Below are 20,022 nucleotides of genomic sequence, written 5' to 3'. Positions count from 1 at the left end.
GTTTCTTCAATAATGTTTCAACATGTGGCCCTCTGTGAAAAAAGTATGGACACACCTGAGATAAGCAATATCAATAGAATGGATATTAGTACCAGCCCTTGTTCTATGTCTCTTATATAACAGTCAGGCATTTTCTGACGCAAGTGTTATAATTATATTGAGTGGAACTCCTTAAACTTCTGGTAGCACTACCACTAACCCAGCCACTTTTCTAGTCTAGTCAAATTCAAAGTACTGGTATATAGTTTTGATGCTAGTAGCTTTAGTTTCTACAAATTTTTTTGACATTTTTGACACACTCTCTTCTCCCTGAACCACCACTTTAACATGGTGGAGGGGTTTGAGCACCCGAATGATCCTGGGAGCTACGTTGTCGGGGGCTTCATGCCCCTGGTAGGGTCACCCATAGCAAACAGGTCCAGGGGGACGGGTGCAACTAAGAGCGGTTCAGAAGCCTTCGATGAAAAGTACACAATCAAGGCCTGCTACATTGCCTGGACTGGGGTTACCGGGGCCCCACCATGGAGGGTGGGTGATCACCAGTGAACGCCTGGTGGCTGGGCCTGGCCAGGCTCAGCCCGAAGGAGCGACGTGGACCCACCACCTGTGGGAGGATCCATGGAAAGCTGGTGCCCCCAGGGAGAGGTGGCATGCTGGTGTGGGCTTGCTTATTGGCTCACAGCTCAGCCGTCTCGTGTTGGAGATCACCCCTGTGAACGAAAGGGTTGCGTCCCTGCACCTTTGGGTGAGGGACATGTCTCTCACTGTTGTGTCGGACTACGGGCCAAACAGCAGTGCAGAGTACCCGGCCTTCTTGGAGTCCCTGGGAGGGGTACTAGACAGTGCACCGACCGGGGACTCCGTTGGTCTCCTGGGGGACTTCAATGCCCATGTGGGTAATGACAATGACACTTGAAGGGTGTTAGGCGTGTTCTATCAAAAATGACGACTGGATTCGATCACTTCAAATCTCAAAAGTTTATTTATTGACAGTTACAATCCTAATACAGAGCTCTGGGGTCCAAATGTTTTTCCTAACAGCCTACATATACAAGACTTACTGTCAGGCGCTCTGACTAACTACCTTTCCCTTGACCCAGAGATAATATACAACATGAATATGCAAATGTTATGTTAAGCAGGTTGACGCCTTGGTTCCTCCTTCCGGCCTCGTTCACCTCTCTCGGACATCCCCAACTGCACCGGTCTGTTTTTTGGCCTTGAGTCTCGTCTGGCTGCCTTATCTCTGTAAAGGAGTTTCTGTAAAGCACCCAACTGCTTCCCATAATTCAGAACACACAATGTTGCCTTTAAAGGAGGACTATTATAATGCATGAATAGTTTCAGTGTTAGAGTATCAAACCAGTGCTCAAACTTTAGTACAAAAATGGTGCTTGTTAAACAACCTTCAAAGGGATACAACATTCAAAGGATATATGAATTCAGTGTTTTGATATATATGTATATATAATGCACCTAAAAAGCTTTATTGGAACTAATATGCATTCAGTATTTTGATATATGTATATGTGATGCAACTAAGAAGCTTTATTACTTAACAAACATTTCAAGGGGCATGATTGGGAAAACGGCCTCCCTGATCTGAACCCGAGTGGAGTTCTGTTATTGGACTTGTGTGCTAGCCATAATTTGTCCATTGCAAACATCATGTTTGAGCACAAGGGTGTCCATCAGTGCACGTGGCACCAGGACACCCAAGGTCGAAGGTCAATGATCGACTTTGTTGTCGTGTCAGTTGACCTCCGGCCCCGTGTCTTGGACACTCGGGTGAAGAGAGGGACAGAGCTGTCAACCGATCACCACTTGGTGGTGAGTTGGATCTGCTGGAGGAGGAGGAAGCCGGACAGACCTGTCAGGCCCAGACGTACTGTCAGGATTTGCTAGAAACATCTGGCAGAGCCGTCTATCAGGGGGTTCTTCAACTCGCACCTTTGGGAGACCTTCTCCCAGATCTTGGGGAAGGCTGGGAACATGGATTCCAAGCGGACTGTATTTTCTGTCTCTATTATCGATGCAGCCGCTCGCAGCTGTGGTCATAAGGTCTGTGGTACTTGTCGCAGCGGCCAAAGGTGGACGACCGGAAGTAAGGGGTCGTCAGGCCGTCAGGCTGAAGAAGGAGTCCTATCGAGCTTTGTTGGCTTGTGGGACTCCTGAGGCAGCTGATGAGCAACGGTGGGCCAAGTGTGCCACGGCTTGTGCTGTCACAGTGGCAAACACCCGGGGTTGGGAGGAGTTCAGGGAGGCCGTGGAGGAGGACTATCGGACGGCCTCAAAGAGATTCTGGCAAACCGTCCAACACCTCAGGAGGGGAAGCAGTGGTTCACCAACACTGTGCGGGCAGAGAGCTGCTGACCTTGACTGGGGATGTTGTCGGATGGTGGAAAGAACACTTTGAGGATCTCCTCAATCCCACCGTCACGTCTTCCGTCCCAAGTACCTTAAATCTCTGGATGTTGTGGGGCTGTTTTGGCCTACACATCTCTGCAACATTGCATGGCAGTCGGGGACAATACCTCTGGACTGGCAGACCGGGGTAGTGGTCCCTCTAGTTTAAGCAGGGGGACTGGAAGGTGTGTTCCAATTACAGGGGAATCACACTCCTCAGCCTTCCCGTCCAATAGTTGAACCTCGGATTCAGGAGGAGTGGTGCGGGTTTCGTCCTGGTCAAAGAACACTGGACCAGCTCTATACTCTCCATCGGGTCTGCAAGGATTCATGGGAGTTTGCCCAACCAGTCCACATGTGCTTTGTGGATCTGGAGAAGGCATTCGACCGTGTCCCTTGTGGTGTCCTTTGGGGGGTGCTCTGGGAGTATGGGGTCCGGGGCCATTTGCTAAGGGCTGTCCAGTCACTGTATGACTGAAGCAGGAGCTGTGTTCGCATTGCCGGAAGTAAGTCAGACCTGTTCCTGGTGCATGTTGGACCGGTTCTGTTCATTATATTTGTGGACAGAAATTCTAAGCACAGCCAGGGGCCGGAGGGGGTCTGCCTCGGGAACCACAGGATCTCATCTCTGCTGTTTGCAGATGATGTTGTCCTGATGGCTTCTTTGAGCCAGGACCTGCAACAGGCACTGGGGCGGTTTGCAGCTGTAGTGTGAGGCGGCTGGGATGAGAATCAGCTCCTCAAAATCCGAGGCCATGGTTCTCGACCGGAAAAAGGAGGTAGCTTGCCCTCTCCGGGTGGAGAATCTTTACCTCAAGTTCAAATATCTCGAGGTCTTGTTCACGAGTGAGGGAAGGATGGAGTGTGAGATTGACAGGTGGATTGGTACAGCGTGTGCAGTGATGCGGTCGCTGTATCGGACTGTCGTGGTAAAGAAGGATCTGAGTTGAAAGGCAAAGCTCTCAATTTATTGGTCAATCTATGTTCCTACTCTCACCTATGGTCATGAGCTCTGGGTAATGACCAAAAGGACAAGATCACGGATACAAGCGGCCGAAATGGGCTTCCTCCGCAGGGTGGCTAGGCGCTCCCTTAGAGATAGGGTGAGAGCTCAGTCACACAGGAGGAGCTCGGAGTGGAGCCGCTGCTCCTCCACGTCAAGAGGAGGCCCTGGGGACTGTCTCTTGGCTGAACTGAAAACACCCTGGGGTCCCACCAGAGGACCTGGAGGAACTGGAGGAAGCGTCTGGGGTGAGGGAAGTCTTGGAGTCCCTGCTTAGACTGCTGCCACCGTGACCCAGCCCCGGATAAGCGGAATAAAATGGATGGATGACACACTCTCACCTTTTTTATCCTGCCGACATGAATGCTACAACCCTGCTTCTCCCTATCTCCATTGTTTGCTTTACTGCAGCAGGAGAGCCATCTACCACCTCAGCCTCTCCCTTTCGTCCTCTTCGGTGTTAAAGCCCCAGGGGAGATATTTCATACACATGCTTGCACAGCTTACATACACATAGTAAGATCCTGCACACAGCCTACATACACATCATAAGACTAGATTAATTTTTGGGCATCAACTAAATAAACTAATTTCAGTAATCCTGTTTCATTCCAAAACCTATTTTCCTATTTTCTACTCCAGTTATGTGATTACGCTTTAACTACAGTATTACTTTGTAGTAACAGAAGATTCCCAAATACAGCGTATTGTCAGACACGAGTTTCCTCTTTTCATTTTTCTTCAGTGCATATTCACTCTATAATGTAACTAGACCATGCTTTGCCTTCTTTCCCAGCACACACAGGCCTACAGTATGAGCAGGATAGACCCAGCCACACGCATGAAAAGCGGCGTTAATGTTTGTGTAGTGTAGCAGTAGCATCGCTGCTGCTGTGCAACACCCAGAAGTGAACAAAGCGACCCGGAAGCGCTGGTGCGTCTGGAAGCAGCAGGGAGAGAGAAGAACATCCAGCTTAAAAAAATAGCTGCAAAAGACATTATCTGCAAGCGGGTGAAAAAGGTACGTGTGCACGTCTTTGTATGCGGAAAAGGCAATGCGCGTGTCTTCGTGCCATATGCAATGCATACATTTGGTTTATAAGATGCATACGGCGAGTGCATTCAATTGTGCAGCTGCTGTTCGCCCAAAAGTTGCAGAATGGGGATAAAAAGGGAAAGTGGACAACATGGCTAGTGTCTCTGAGCAGACGGAGCATTGTGCGTACGCGCTGTAGTAACAGCGGTGTCCCTGATCTGGAGCTCACGTCTCTCCGCTGTTTCCGTGCTGTCTGTGTTTTTTACGGGGCATGGATGGTTGTTGTAGGAAGTGTCAGTTTTTTTAAGGGAGGCCGGGCTATTCAAAGCCGCTGTAAACAATCATTCAAGCCTGTGACATGATAAACACACCTTTGTCTCCGCTGCCGCGCGCTCCTTAGCACCAAAAATCAGCTCTCACCAAACACAAAAGAGTCCAACGCGTACATTTTTGGGGTCTGCAGAATATGGCGTCCCCGCCTTATAAAAATAAGGCTGCCATTTTTGTTTCTCTTTTGTCTGGAAATGTTTTAAGAGTGTCTGAGAGTGTCTGGGATGCACGGCTGGCCACGGAGAGGTCCGCGAACCGCGCACATGTCCGAAAAGTCACCGACACCAAAGTTGGCTGTATGACTTTTTGGATTTTTAACAACGTTTCAAACTACATTTGATAACATTTAAGGAGGGTCCACGGCAAGACAAAGGAATGAGAATCTAAAAACCTGAAACAGTAATTCAATAGCTGAAATAGGTTGTGAGTAAATGAAGAATATGCGCAGGTGACATTTTGAGAGGGTTTGGTAAAATAAAGTTGTTAACACATTGTACCATATTTAAATAATAATTTAATAAAATGCACTTTTCAGTATGTGTCTCCTTTTAGTGTCAGCCTAGCAATTACAAAGATGTTACATAAAACCATAAAAGATGAAATTTGTACCTTGTAAAACTGTTTGTGTTGGTTATATTATATACAGTCCCACTATTAAGATGAAAGAAAAATGCTGTGATTGAATATATATATATATATATATATATATATATATATATATATATATATTATATATAAATTATTGCATGTTACCATTTTCCTGCTGTTCTTGAACTGTGCGGTACAATACTGGAAATTCCTACTGTGGGACTAATAAGGTATAAGATATCTTATCTTATATCTTATCTTATATAACATATATAACATCCTGTATTGCTGGTTGCCAGTTGTATTAAGAAAAATTTAACCAATGCTCTTTGTGTTTGAAACCACTTACAAACTAGCACAGACAAATATATGCACCATTGTTTTAAGTGCATGTGTCGTCTTGTCTCAGGATGGCTGAGCCTCGGTTCAATAACCCGTACTTCTGGCCTCCACCTCCCTCCATGCCTGGCCAGGTAAGTCTGCTCCAGCTCTGACATTTCCTACACATTCACAGCTATTCTTAGCTCTGTGTGAATGTCTTCAGTCACTAGTCTCTGCCAGAAGACTTAGTGTCTAAAGACCTATTATAGTTTCACCAACCAGGTTCTTTCCTAATATCCAACACTAAAGCTAAAAGTTTATTTCTGATGGACTCTTATGTAAGTAAATAAAATTATAAACTCCACCAAACAGAGAAAGAGAAAGAAAAAAATAGGCAAGATTTTTTTTGTAAAATCTTAAATATAATGATGTTAACTTTTTTTGTAAAATGAGTAGTCTCATAAACCCTTATTAGAATAAATGAAATCATCTTAAAGGAGCACTATATAACGTTTCTGGTGATGGGTCTGCCAGCAGCTTATCTCCATGGTGATGTTATTTCTTTACCTGGAACATTTAGTAGTATGGCAGTAAACTGAGCTATCTTCATATGGACAACCAGGTGATGACACTAAGTTGCAGGTCATATCCGTGGAGAGGTGACCCTCCGCTTAGTAACCCATAGCTGAATAAATGCAAGATGGATATGATTAAAGCCATACAGTGCCAGTGCCAATTCCAGGCAAAGCAAGAACATTGCTATGGGGACAAGGATGTGCCAGACTTATTTATATTGCACATGTTCAACTTTTTAAAGTGCTGCACAGTTGTTCACATGAAAATAAGTCATTGTTCCAGACCAAGTTCAATTCCTAGACTGCGTGTACAGGGGCTATTTGTGTTTTTACAAAACACAAATAGCAACAACCTGTAGGCAACAAAATCTTTAAAAATCTGTGGACATTTTTGTTGTGGCAGAAGACATTGACACTGGTTGCTGTTTTCTGTTGAGCATGACGCGTTAACCCTTTCAGCTGGATAACCTCGTGCTCATCAACAAGATCAAGGAGCAACTAATGGGCGAGAAGATCCGCCCGCTGCACCTGCCCCCTACCTCCACACCATCCCAACAGCCGCTTCTGGTGCCGCCCTCCCCCTCCCCAGAAGGGGGCGCTGCTCACGGTATAACAGGGCCCAAGCCTCAGACACAACAGCAACAGCAGCAGCAACAGTCAGTAACAGGGCACCATACGCAGAGCTCAGGGCAACCGGATATCGCCCTCCGCGCCCGGCCCTGCCACCAGCTCCGGACCAGGTACACAGGTCTAGTGAAAAGTGATTCACAATTGTATAGATTGATCTTTAAAGGAGACATGTCATACAAGGTTAAAAAAGTACTACAGTCACAACTGAACATGGGTTACCAATGCCTAGACCTGCAAAGTTTTTCCCCAGTCTCAGTATATAGAAAGCCCATGCTGCATGTGGAAGCTCAGAGCTTCCAGAGTTCACTCACTGAACCACAGAGGCTGCATTGACACTCATTAATAATTGGCTGCAAGCACTAAGGTTTAGATAGAGAGGATTTCGATCAGAAAGAGTCCTTTTAGGCTCAAACCACTGTATTTTTGCATTGAAGCTGGCAACCCAAATGAGAGACTCATGTGAGGCTTTATGTTTCCTGATTGGATAATCATCTTGAGAACCAAAACACCAAATTATAACATAAATAAACAGGATATCATGTCCAATGTTTTTGTAATGAAGAATAAATCAGCATTAGAATTGTAATCAGTAAAAGTTACATTTGATTTGAACATTACCTTGTACCTGGGAACATAGATATGTCAAGTTTATGAAATCTTACATACCGTTCCTTTTACGTAATCCTATGTTTCTAGATCCTCTCCCTCTTAGCCTTAAAAATCTCTCAATTTCCCCTACTGTTTCTGAGCATTTTTCTGTTTAATTTGGTTTTACTATATACATCTATGTGTGTATATTAGCAATGTTGGTTTACATTGCTTCATGCTTGGATTGTTCTTGTTTTTCCGTGTGTTTTTCAAATTTTGACTTCTTGTTTTTAAGTTCTCAAACATAAATACAAATGCCAAGGTGACAAAAAGCATGTTTAGAGCCAATAGTGACCAAAATAAATAATACATGATATGTCTTAAAAAATCAATCTTATGAATGACTATATGCTTAATTCAGATGTAAATATGGATGATAAGGCTGCAGTGAAGGCCAAAGGGTTGTGGGAAGGACTGGCACATGAGACAACTTAGTGAGCAGGTCGGTGGCGTCTCAACACAGAACAGGTAGGAATCTCGATTATAGAATTTTCATTTGGCATTCACTGAACTTAGTTAGTCACAACTGTGGTTTTAATCAACAGTGAATCTGAAACCCTGGGGTTTTCTGGGTAGTTTCACTCTTCATAAATAGTTTTCTTAGATCATATGGTGTTATACAAGCTCTGATATGGATCAAGACCATACTCAAACTACTGTGGTTAAATTTAAAATACTTTATTCAGTATACAATTTTAACTTTCTTTTTTTCATTTCATTATTGTTGATGTCTGTATATATTTTCTGACAACCCTCCAAAGAGTTTTAAGCATTTACAAGAAATTAAGGAACTCATAACACATCTCCACCCCTCCAGGTTTAGTTCCTTCCTCAAGAGCAGAGACCCACACCTCCTCAGATGCCCTGACCCCAACCACACCCACCTCCAGCTCCCAGAACAGGCTCAGCAGCGCCCCTTCTGTCAACATCCTCTCAGGGCTGACCACCGCACCAGGGATGGACCACATGAAGACTGGGGGCCTGGCGGGACTTCTTGGGCCCCCCCCAAAACCCCCCCGCGGGAGAAAGAAGATTAAGGCCGAGAACCCATCTGGACCACTGCTGGTGGTGCCCTACCCCATCCTCGCAGACCAGGGCTGTGTAACTGTGGCCCCCAAAGAGGGGAGAACATACAGGTGGGGGATCACATCAGCTACTATAAAGATGCAGTGGGTACGGAAAGTATTCAGACTCGCTTAAATTTTTCACTCTTTGTTATATTGCAGCCATTTGCTAAAATCATTTAAGTTAATTTTTTTCCTCATTAATGTACACACAGTAGAGGTAAGATCGGGCCTAAAAAATCCAGCCCGACCCGACCCAGGCCCGCGGGTATTAAAGCCCGACCCAGCCCGAGCCCGACCAATTAACTTGATTTGCAGGCCCGAGCCCGAAGCAAACCCGAAATTTCATATTTTATTTGTGAGGGATAATAAAAAATATAAGAACCAAACAAAGTTAAACATGCGTAAAAATAAGCCTACTAATAAAAAACCTTCGCCACTAACTACTGAAAATGGTCTAAGGTCCTGACAGCAAAAGTCCACGCACTTGTCTGTGATGGCCTGCTTAGCACGAAGAGGTGCGGTCTGTGGGACAAATGATAATATAGATGTTTTGACGATCATCACTTTTGCCAGTACAGCTGTTTAAATGCCTGCTCAGTGTCGAGGTGCCAGTCTTTTTGCTCTCGTATGAAAGCAAAGCGCCACATTTACTACATTCAGCGAAGCCAACGCAAGTTTCTGTAGCATTTTCAACAATCAATTTGAAGCATTTCCGCACCTCACTCTTGCCTGTTGCGTGTTTGCCTTTTCAGTTCCCCTGTCTTTAGTTTATCCCTTTACTTCTTGCTGCTCAATATCAGCGATACCAGGTCAAAATAGATGCGGACTTGCGGAGGGGAAGAGGGGGCGTTCACGTGCGCAGAGTATGCTCTGGCTCTGCGGCTCCTGTTTAGTAGTTAAATAGCAATTACCTTACAGCGCCTTCTCTGTTTTATCCAAATTATTTTTTTTATAACAAGTATTCCTAAGTTTAGTATCCACACATTGTTTTAGTATAAATTTTTATAAACATATATTTATTTTAAAAAAGTCAGGTAGAGAGAAGCCCGACCCGACCCGAACGTAATGATTGACATTTTAGGCCCGACCCGGCCCGAAATTCTGGTCGGCTCGGGCTCGGGCTCGGGCTTAAGATCTTACCTCTAACACACAGCACCCCATATTGACAGAGAAACATGAAATTGTTGACATTTTTTCAGATTTATTATAAAAGGAAAAACTGAAATATCACACAGCCATGAGTATTCAGACCCTTTGCTGTGACCCTCATATATTTAACTCGGGTGCTGTCCATTTCTTCTGATCATCCTTGAGATGGCGCTACACCTTCATTGGAGTCCAGTTGTGTTTGATTAAACTGATTGGACTTGATTAGGAAGGCCACACATCTGTGTATATAAGACCTTACAGCTCACAGTGCAGGTCAGAGCAAATGAGAATCATGAGGTCAAAGGAACAGCCTGAAGAGCTCAGAGGCAGGGTTACAAAAAAAAAATCTGCTGTACTTAAGGTTCCTAAGAGCACAGTGGCCTCCATAATGCTTAAATGGAAGACATTTGGGACGACCAGAACCCTTCCTAGAAGTTGGCCGTCCAGCCAAACTGAGCAATCGAGGGAGAAGAGCCTTGGTGAGAGAGGTAAAGAAGAACCCAAAGATCCCTGTGGCTGAGCTCCAGAGATGCAGTCGGGAGATGGGAGAAAGTTCTAGAAAGTCAACCATCACTGCAGCCCTCCACCAGTCGGGGCTTTATGGCAGAGTGGCCCGACAGAAGCCTCTCCTCAGTACAAGACACATGAAAGCCCACATGGAGTTTGCTAAAAACACCCAAAGGACTCCAAGGTGGTGAGCAATAAGATTCTCTGGTATGTAGAGACCAGGATAGAAGTTTTTGGCCTTAATTCTAAGCGGTTTCTGTGGAGAAAACCAGGCACTGCCTGTCCAATACACTCCCAACACTGAAGCGTGCATCATGCTGTGGGGGTGTTTTTCAGCAGCAGGGACAGGACGAGTGGTTGCAATTGAAGGAAAGATGAATGCGGCCAAGTACAGGATCTCAGACTGGGCCGAAGGTTCACCTCCCAACAAGACAATGATCCTAAATACACAGCCAACAATAACGGAGGAGTGGCTTCAGGACAACTCTGTGGACTGGTCTTAAATGGCCCAGCCAGAGCTCTGACTTAAACCCGATTGAGCATCTCTGGAGAGACCTGAAAATGGTTCTCCACCAACGTTCACCATCCAACCTGACAGAACTGGAGAGGATCTGCAAGGAGGAATGGCAGAGGATCCCCAAATCCAGGAGTGAAAAACTTGTTGCACCATTCCCAAAAGACTCATGACTGTATTAGCTCAAAAGGGTGCTTCTACTAAATACTGAGTAAAGGGTCTGAATACTTATGGCCATGTGATATTTCAGTTTTTCTTTTTTTAATAATTTGCAAAAGTCAACAACTTTGTGTTTGGAGCTGTGTGTACATTAATGAGGAAAAAAATGAACTTAAATTATTTTAGCAAATGGCTGCAATATAACAGAGTGAATATTTAAGAGTCTGAATACTTTTCTGTACCCACTGTATGTTTTATAAATATTACATACGAAATTACCGGTACTACAATAGTATTATTTCATATTAGAAGAGTGGATGTTTTTTATTTTATTTTATATTTTTAAACATAAAATACAGATGTCTTAAAATCCATCTTATGAATAACTATATGCTTAAGCACAGATGTAATAAATATGGATGATAATAATAATGGATGACCAAAGCAGGGGTAGTGGAATATATTGGTAAGAAGTTCTACATTTAAACATGTGGTGTAACAGGAAAATCACATTAGGTCAGAAGGATTGGGTTAGATAAAGGAATCAAGATTAGTGATGTGCAATATAAGTATATAAGTATTGTGATATTGGTTTGATTCCAATATCAATGAGTGATCTTGCAAAGAAATCACTTAAAAGATAGTATCATGTGTAATAATGTGAAGTGACACCAGGAAAAAGATTTGAACTCATAAAGAAAACAAAACATTCACTACTGACAAATGGCTGTGTACAGTTTTTTCAGAAATTATGGATTTATGTTCTTGACTTAGCACATACAACTGTTACTGAAAACTGGCTGCAAGGCTGCAGTTTTTGAAGTACCATCATTGTCCCCATAAACAACAAAATTCTGCTTAAAAACTGCTAATCCTGTAGATTAGATCTGTACAAACATTATTTGTTCTAAAATGTGGTTCTCATATTATAGTTTGTCAGTTCATATTGAACATTTCAACAGATTCCCATAATGAAAACATAAATCGTAAATCTAATCGCAATGCTTATAGACTTTTTTTTTCCCAAACCGTGCAGCTCTACACTGAAAAAAATTGTAGTAGTATTTTTACATTTCTAATCTCCTCTTTTAGATGTAAAGTGTGCCCGCTGACCTTCCTGTCCAAGTCAGAGATGCAGCTTCACTCCAAGTCGCACACAGAAGCCAAGCCGCACAAGTGTCCGCACTGCTCCAAAACCTTGCCAATGCCTCGTACTATCCCAGCACCTCCGCATCCACCTGGGCATCAAGCCCTACCACTGTTCTTACTGTGAGAACTCCTTCAGACAGCTGTCCCATCTGCAGCAGCACACCAGGTTAGAGAAAGAGGACTGTCCCAACTGTTTTAAACTGTGAGATTACTGGAATGGTTATTGGGTTGAATTATATTTTAGTAGTGTTTAGTGTGAAGTGTTCTACATACATTGTATACAGCAATGTAGTAGGGTTGTCTAAAGTATAAAAACAAGATACTAATCAATACTAAAACTAATACTCCTTGAGCAGAAAAGTTAGAGGCAGTAGTGCTACTTGTATAGATGTATAGAGATTGTACAAAATTGTCCTTTTGGTGCTCTTCAGTGTAGGGTCCAATCTCAATGAAAAGTTGAGAAAAATTGAAGCACTCAAAAAGTACAGAAGGCTTTATTACTGTATGGCAGATAAAGATAAAATCATCCCAACGCCCTTCAGCCTTCATGAGGGCAAACTCGAGATGGCTATCTCAGAACAGATTTAAAGTCATAGTTGTAGATCACATGATCAAACCAGGCTGGCACACAGTCACCTGGTGCATGATGGAACATGTAGGCTGAGCCAGGTTTAGTTGTTAACATGACATTTACATCATACATACATTCATGTTTATATTCATATTCATTCATGAAAACTTAAAACAAAGAAAATGTGCTATGTAAAATAGTAGGCATTAATTTATAATTATTTACATAAATTTAGAGTATGTGGTATTATTCTCCATTGAGGCCTGGAAACTGTGTAGCCTTGAGAGTCTATCTCCTCTTATTGTTTCTTGAATTTGTGTTCTATTCCACATATTTTTAGTCTTTTACAACCTGCAATGGTTGACTTTATATAGCATGGCCATGGGATACAAGGGGTTACAGGTCCTTATAGCCTGTTTGTGTTCAGCCAATCTGTTTTTCAGTTTGCGTTTTGTTTGGCCCACATAAAAACGATGACATAGACATTTGAGTCAGTATACCACATAAGAGGTGTTGCAGGTAATGATTGTTCTGATATTAAAACTTTGACCTGATGCAATGTGCAAGAATTAGTCCACTGTACATGTTCGCGGTAGGTACAGTTATCACATCTGTAGCAGCTAGTCCTACTGTCCAGCCATGTCTTGTTTCAGTGGAGGGAGATAGCTGTTGACCAGTTTGTTGCCGAGTGTGGGGGCTTTTCTAAAGCTGATGGTGGGGGTCTCTGGGACAGCATCTCTTAAGGTGCTGTCACTTCCTAAAATACTCCACTTCTGTTTGATTATTTGTTTGATTTGGTTTGCTTCCGTGCCATATTCAGTACAAAGCATACTTGATTAGGACTATTTTTCTTTGGTTTCTGAGTTAATAGTTAACAGACTTTTGGCTCAATTGAGGACACAGTGCTATTTGTGTAGCTTCTGTTTTTAAATCTACAGCTCATGTCTTGGGCATTTTTTTCAAAGCTACATTCAGTGTCACAGATCTGCTGTAGTCTTTGAAACTGACCATAAGGGATATTCTGCAGCAGCCATGGAGGGTGAAAGCTGTCCTGCTTATAAAATTGTGTTTTGATCAGTCAATTTTCTGAAAGTGTACTATTTAAATCTCCAATCAGTGCCTTTTATAAATATTTAAATCAAGAAAATGTGTTTCTGATAAGGAATAGTTTAGGCTGAGTTTGATATTGTGTTATTCAAATATGAGTGGAATTGTAACAGTTCTTGTTCAGACCCAGACCACAGTAACCCCACCACAATATTTTAGCCCGAAATGTTTTAAGATTTGCAAACATGTAGTTTTCCTCCCAAAAGCCCATGTACAAATTTGCATAATTGGATACAAAGCATGCGCCCATTACTGTGCCATTTTATTGTTGTAGAGTTGTTACTGACACAGAAACATGTTGTTTCTCAATGTTCATTATCTCAATTTTAATATAAATCCAGCAGGGGGAGTCCTCCTTTTCAGGTATTGTTCAATATAGCCTTTGCCAATGTTTTTAATCAGTTTTCAGTTTATTTAAAACTTGAGTGCTGCCTTGGATAAAGGAAGGCAAGTGATTGACAAACTTCTAATATGAAAATCTGTGTATTTGGACAAAGGTTTTGTGAGTGATTCATTCCCACTAATTATGGGCCACCCTGGTGAGTTTTCTATACTTTTTATGAACGTTTGGGAGCCTATAAAATGATGGAATATGTGGGTTCTTACAAAGTAGAAAGTTATGCTCATTGTGTGTAATCCAGTTTTCTTCTTTAGCATTTGCAAGTAAGGCTGTGAGTTTCAGATATGAGTTGGTCTTGTGGGTTTGACTTCATTGGAACATAGTACACACTATTAGTTTGCCGTCTCTTGGCTTTTGTGGTGTACTGTTCTCTTCCCCACACCACCACAGCTCCACCTTTGTCATCTCGTTTACTATTTTTTCATTTGCAAACAACCAATCCAGTGCCTCCTCATAAGACAGGTTATAGGAGGGTCTCTTTCTTGAAGTGAAGAGGTTATCTTCTTGGAAAGTAAATTTTTTATAGAATGTGTTTAATGTTTGATTACACATATTTGGTGTGAAATTAGATTTCGGTTTGAATGCATTTGTTTTATTTTGGTTTTCTCTCGAACGAATTGGCAGCTTGGCTGAGGTTATAGTGGTGCAATAGCTTTAACTGGAGATGGTGATAAAATTTGTCTACTTTTGTCTGGCATTCTTTATGTTTTATTAGTAGGTGCAAAGTTAACTCTTTAGACAGCACAGACATTTGAGTAGGTACAAAGGGGATGCCAGATACATTTATTACTTGTTCATTCTCATTCTGCTCCTGGCGTACCAGTAATGGCTTGTGTTTTCTTCTGCTCCTCCTGGTCTTGTGTCTATTTGACTTTGAGTCCGGTTGTCCGATTTTGGTGAGACTTGAGTCTAAAAAAGTACTCGAGATCTGGTCTTCCACTCCAGAACACTCATCCTCACTACTGGGCAGTTGGAAGTAGACTGTTCTTCTTCTTTGTGGTTTAGTCTTATAGTTTGTCTTGTCCATATTTATCCTCCATCTGTACACTGTGTTTTCCTTGTAGACAGACAGTCTCTTTTGAATTTTGCCAATTTCTCAAGTTTTATTTCACTATGCAGTTTATCGAACCCTTCTTTTATTTCCTTCTCAAAAGGTAGTTGGTGTTCTTTATATTTGATAGCTCTTTGAGAGCTCATCTGTCAATGTAGTAATTTCATTCTGTGTTTGAATTTGCTGCTTTTTTGCTTCCTCAATGAGTAGCAGCAGGAGATCTAAGGAGCATTTACTCAAGATGGCTTCCCATTTGTTATTGAATTTACCATCATCTGCTCCAAATCTTATTCTTAGTCCTATCATCTTCACTCACCAATAATCTGACAGTGTCATCATATGTAGGTGTAGCTTCAGATTTTTTTCAGAAGCTTTTTTCTTGTCAGAAAAAAGCTTTTTAGTATCCTGCAAGCAAAGTGTCTGAAACTTCATTTGAGCTGGAGCAGTAAGCAGTAGCCATTTTATGTGAAGGGAGAGTGATTCCAACATTCACTGAACGGAGCTACTCCAGCAAAGGAGGGTCTCAGGGTTTCCTTAAAACTCTGCAAAAAGTTAGAGACAGGAGTGCTACTTGGATGTATAGAAATTGTACAAAATTGTCTTTTTGGTGCTCATTGCTGTGCCTTTTTTGTTGTTTGTAGAGTTGTTGCTGAAGCCCTTGTATTTCATAGTTGGGATGGTGTTGTCAGGCTTACTAGCTTCCCTCTCCAAATGTAACAATGCTCATTATGGCCAGTTCTTCAGGTCTTTGTCCCTTTGTGCATTTGCAAATTGTAATCTGACTATTTTTCTTTTGGAGTAATGCCTTCTTCCTGTCAACTGAACAAAAAGTTGTAGGAGTGAAGACGTTTCGCTGCTCATCCAAGCTGCTTCTTCAGTTCTGGTCAGATTGCTGGTGGACACTGCCTTATATCTGTTTGAAGGGAGGAGCTAACTACACTAACTAAACTGGAAACAGCTTTTGCTGAGTTTCAGCCACTCCATAAGAGAATGTACCACCACTGTTGCGAGAGCTCCTCCGGACCCCAGTCTGTCGTACATCTCCATCTCAAAGCCACGAACCAGGCCTTTGAAGATAGTGAAGTACAGATCTAAGAAGAAAGAAATGGTTTGAGGTGAGTTAAAGAGGCAGATTTTGCTAGGAAAGACAATCCTTCCTTGAACAGGAATGGGGGTCCCCCATCTGTAACTCCATCCTCAGACCCACAGCAAACAAAGGAGACAAAAAGAACAATAGAGTGAGCAAGGATGCCAATAGGTGTGCAAGCTCCCATTAAGAGTTGTATGAATATGTTGTATGGAGTATTTCTCAGGCACAGTGCACACTTAGTGTAGCTCAATAGACCTAGGCCTACAAAACAGAAACTGTAAACAAAAGCTGTTTTCAGTTTCAGTGTAGTTAGCTCCTCCCTTCAGATAGATATAAGGCCGTGTGCACCAGTAATCTGAACAGAACTGAAGAATCAGCTTGGATGAGCAGCAAAACGTCCTTCACTCCTACAATTTTTTGTCCAGTTGACAGATTAACTTTGGCATTTACTATGGATCATACCTAGATGACTGAGGGATTATACACACACTTTTACTAGATTCAGCCAGCATCTTCACAAGTCTTGTGCTTTTGTTCTTGAGTTGATAGGCATTTTGACCAAAAACATGTTCATCTCTGGAACTCAAAACCCATCTCCTTCCTGAGTGGTATGAATGGCTGGACATTCCCATGGTGTATATACTTGTATATAATTGTTTGAACAGATGAATGTGGCACCTTCAGGCATCTGGAAATTTCACCCAAGGATAAACCAGATTTGTGCAAGTCCACAAATCTCTTCTTGGTATCTTGGCTGATTTCTTTTGACTTTCCATGAACACAAAGAAGCAGTGTGTTTCACGTGTCTTCAAAGAACAACCACAGATAGGTTTATTGACAACATCTGAGTTAATTAAACACATCAGAAGCTTCCAAAGACATGACATCATTCATCTGGGTTTCCCCACATTGTATAAATGCATAGTAATCTTCCTGTATGTAAACATCTGAAAATAATGAATAATTCTCTCATTATTGTGGCATTTAACAAATAGAAATAATTTTGGTAATCCTTATTGACCTAAAAACAGGAAAGGTTTAAACTGATTTCATGTCAGACAGTGAGGAAAAAACGCGTATGCATCTTTTTATATAGTGTATGTAAACTTCTGGTTTCACGTGTAACTCTCGAAAACAGAAGACAAGTTGAGCTGATTAAAATTGAAATTTTGATCTAACTTAGGCCAGATTTATTATTCTTTATCAAATCTTGACAAACTTCATAACCTTATTTCCTAACCTAATCTTAACCTTAACTTTTTAACTAGTCTTCAAAAAGTACTTTATTTAGGAATTTTATAAAATAGTCCATCAGCATTATAGTAGGGTTATCAGTTGTAGCAAAAATCTGATACTGAACAATACTAGTATTGAAGTGGCTAGTACTGAAAACAATCACATTAAACAGGACAAAAGTTCCTGAACCCTTTTATACTTGTCTCAAGAACATTCTAACACCACATGGGAAGGTAAAATTAATAATAGTATTTTTAAAATTATTATATTTTGTTTTATTCATTACGGTATGGAATATTCAGCATATTCCTTAATATCAAAATTGAGTTCGAAATTTTGGTATTGGGACAACGCTATTATCTAGTATCTTTGTCCTTTTATATTTCTATTTCTAAACCAATGTTATTTAACACATTGTACACTGTGTATTGGGTCAATCTTTATTGTAATCTCTTTCAGAATCCACACTGGTGACCGGCCGTACAAATGTGCTCATCCCGGCTGTGAAAAGGCCTTTCACTCAGCTCTCCAACCTCCAGGTGAGTCCCAGCACGCACAACAGTCTGTGGTAACATACTGCTGTACTGTACCTGTCCTGTCTCTGTCCCACAGTCTCACCAGAGGCAGCACAATAAAGACAAACCATACAAATGTCCAAACTGTTACCGTGCCTACTCGGACTCAGCCTCGCTGCAGATCCCACCTGTCCGCTCACGCCATAAAAGAACGCCAAGGCCTACTGCTGCAGCATGTGTGGCCGCGCCTACACCTCAGTGAGTATTACATTTTGTACCCAGATCTGCTTTACCACATGTCTGTAATAAAAATGCCTTGCCCACACTAGTGTTGTCACGATACAAACATTTCAGACTCGTTGAAAGAATAAAGAATAGACTTGATACTGATTTTGATACCTAAATGATGGTTTTAAAAGCTCTTTTGTAAACAATATTGTCATTTTCAACACAAAGTAATCGTATTTGGTTATGTTACTACGTGGTCTTAGACTAGTTCTACTAAACCTAAAGATGAAACTGTTCGGGAAAGGTCAAATTTGATCTAGTTATGTGATTTTCTTTCAGTATTGATACTTGTTCATCTAGATTAGAAACTAGTTTTAGTATCTTTTGACAATCCTAGCACACAAAAAAAAAAATGCATTGCCAATAGCAGGGATCAAACTACAAACTTCTGGCTATAAGTGATCCCGTAAAAATAGGGGAGTTATTTTATTTTAATTTATTTAACTGACCTTTATTTAATCAGAATAAGCTGAATAATTTCTTCTACAATAATCAGCTAAAACACGTAATACCCCTGTCACCAAACACTAGCTGTCATAGTATCATATTACTGACATGATAGTTTTTTCTGAAAATTAGCTCCTTTCTTTCCAGTAGTATATATTGACAAATGCATCACTAATAAACTATAATTTAGATTGTTTTTCTAGCCCTAAAGACGTAGCATTGGCAGTTACATTTCACCACCTCACTGTGGTTGTCAATTGTTGATTGAGTACAGTGGCAGCCACATGGTATGACCTGGTGCCAGAGGTGCAGGCCTGATGTTTCCTGTTCCTCTGCTTCTTGTTTGCTCTGAGTGGGTGGAGCCTTTTTGTTGAAGACACTTTGCAGTCCTGAGTCTCCTCCACTGTCTCTTTTTGTTTTTAGGAGGATCATCCAGAAACACTTGTAGTATGTTCAGTAACAAGATGTTTGCTCAGATGTTTTCTCAGAAAGGTCCTTTGTGTTCCTCCCCTGATCCATCTTGTTGAGGACCTTATTGTCCACCCTCAACTTCTTTGATTTGTCCATGATTTTTCTCCTGGAGCAAGGCTTGTCCTTTGGCTCTCCACGTGGCCTCTCTCTGTTAGAGAGAGGTCAGGGGGGCTTAGGCTATACTATAATGCCATAATATATGAGAATAATATTTGTTCAATAATATCTTTTATTATTTTTCATGGAATGTATTACAATTATAAATTGTATTGTTCCAGGAGACCTACCTTATGAAGCACATGTCCAAACACACTGTTGTGGAGCACCTCGTCAACCACCAGTCTCCACAGAGGACCGACTCTCCCAGCAGCATCCCTATCCGAATCTCCCTCATCTGATCCAGAGTAGGGCCCAGGGTGCAGCTCGCTTAGCAGGCCCCTGCCACCTACAGCCATCTACATCAGGCACAGACAGTACTAAAGCTGTGCATTAACAGGCCATTTGAACCGAATGAAAGTGGTTTGAAAAACAAACAGCAGTATTTTACCAATGTAATGTGGTGGCTTGTTGATTTGTGGAGAGTGGAGAGGTTGAATATTGTAATGCGTCAGATTTCTAAAGCACTTCTGGTAAGAGTTGAGTAAACCGCTGGATTAATTGGATGTTAGACATGTTTAAGTTAATCCATGGCCTTCTTCAGGACCCGACCACGAGATCATTTTAGTGGAATGAGATTGAATGTACCCAACAAAATCACAATTTTT

General features: G+C 41.8%; 1 pseudogene; it reads left to right on the top strand.

The window, feature by feature from the left end:
• Nucleotides 1-4,355: 4,355 nt before the first annotated feature.
• On the top strand, nt 4,356-19,675 carry LOC117393512 (zinc finger protein 362-like; annotated as a pseudogene).
• The last annotated feature ends 347 nt before the right edge of the window (nt 19,676-20,022 follow it).

Source organism: Periophthalmus magnuspinnatus, unplaced genomic scaffold (genome assembly GCF_009829125.3).
Source record: "Periophthalmus magnuspinnatus isolate fPerMag1 unplaced genomic scaffold, fPerMag1.2.pri scaffold_182_arrow_ctg1, whole genome shotgun sequence".
Classification (NCBI taxonomy): domain Eukaryota; kingdom Metazoa; phylum Chordata; class Actinopteri; order Gobiiformes; family Gobiidae; genus Periophthalmus; species Periophthalmus magnuspinnatus.
Note: the sequence above shows the minus strand (reverse complement) of the source record. Positions and strands in the feature narration are given on the sequence as shown.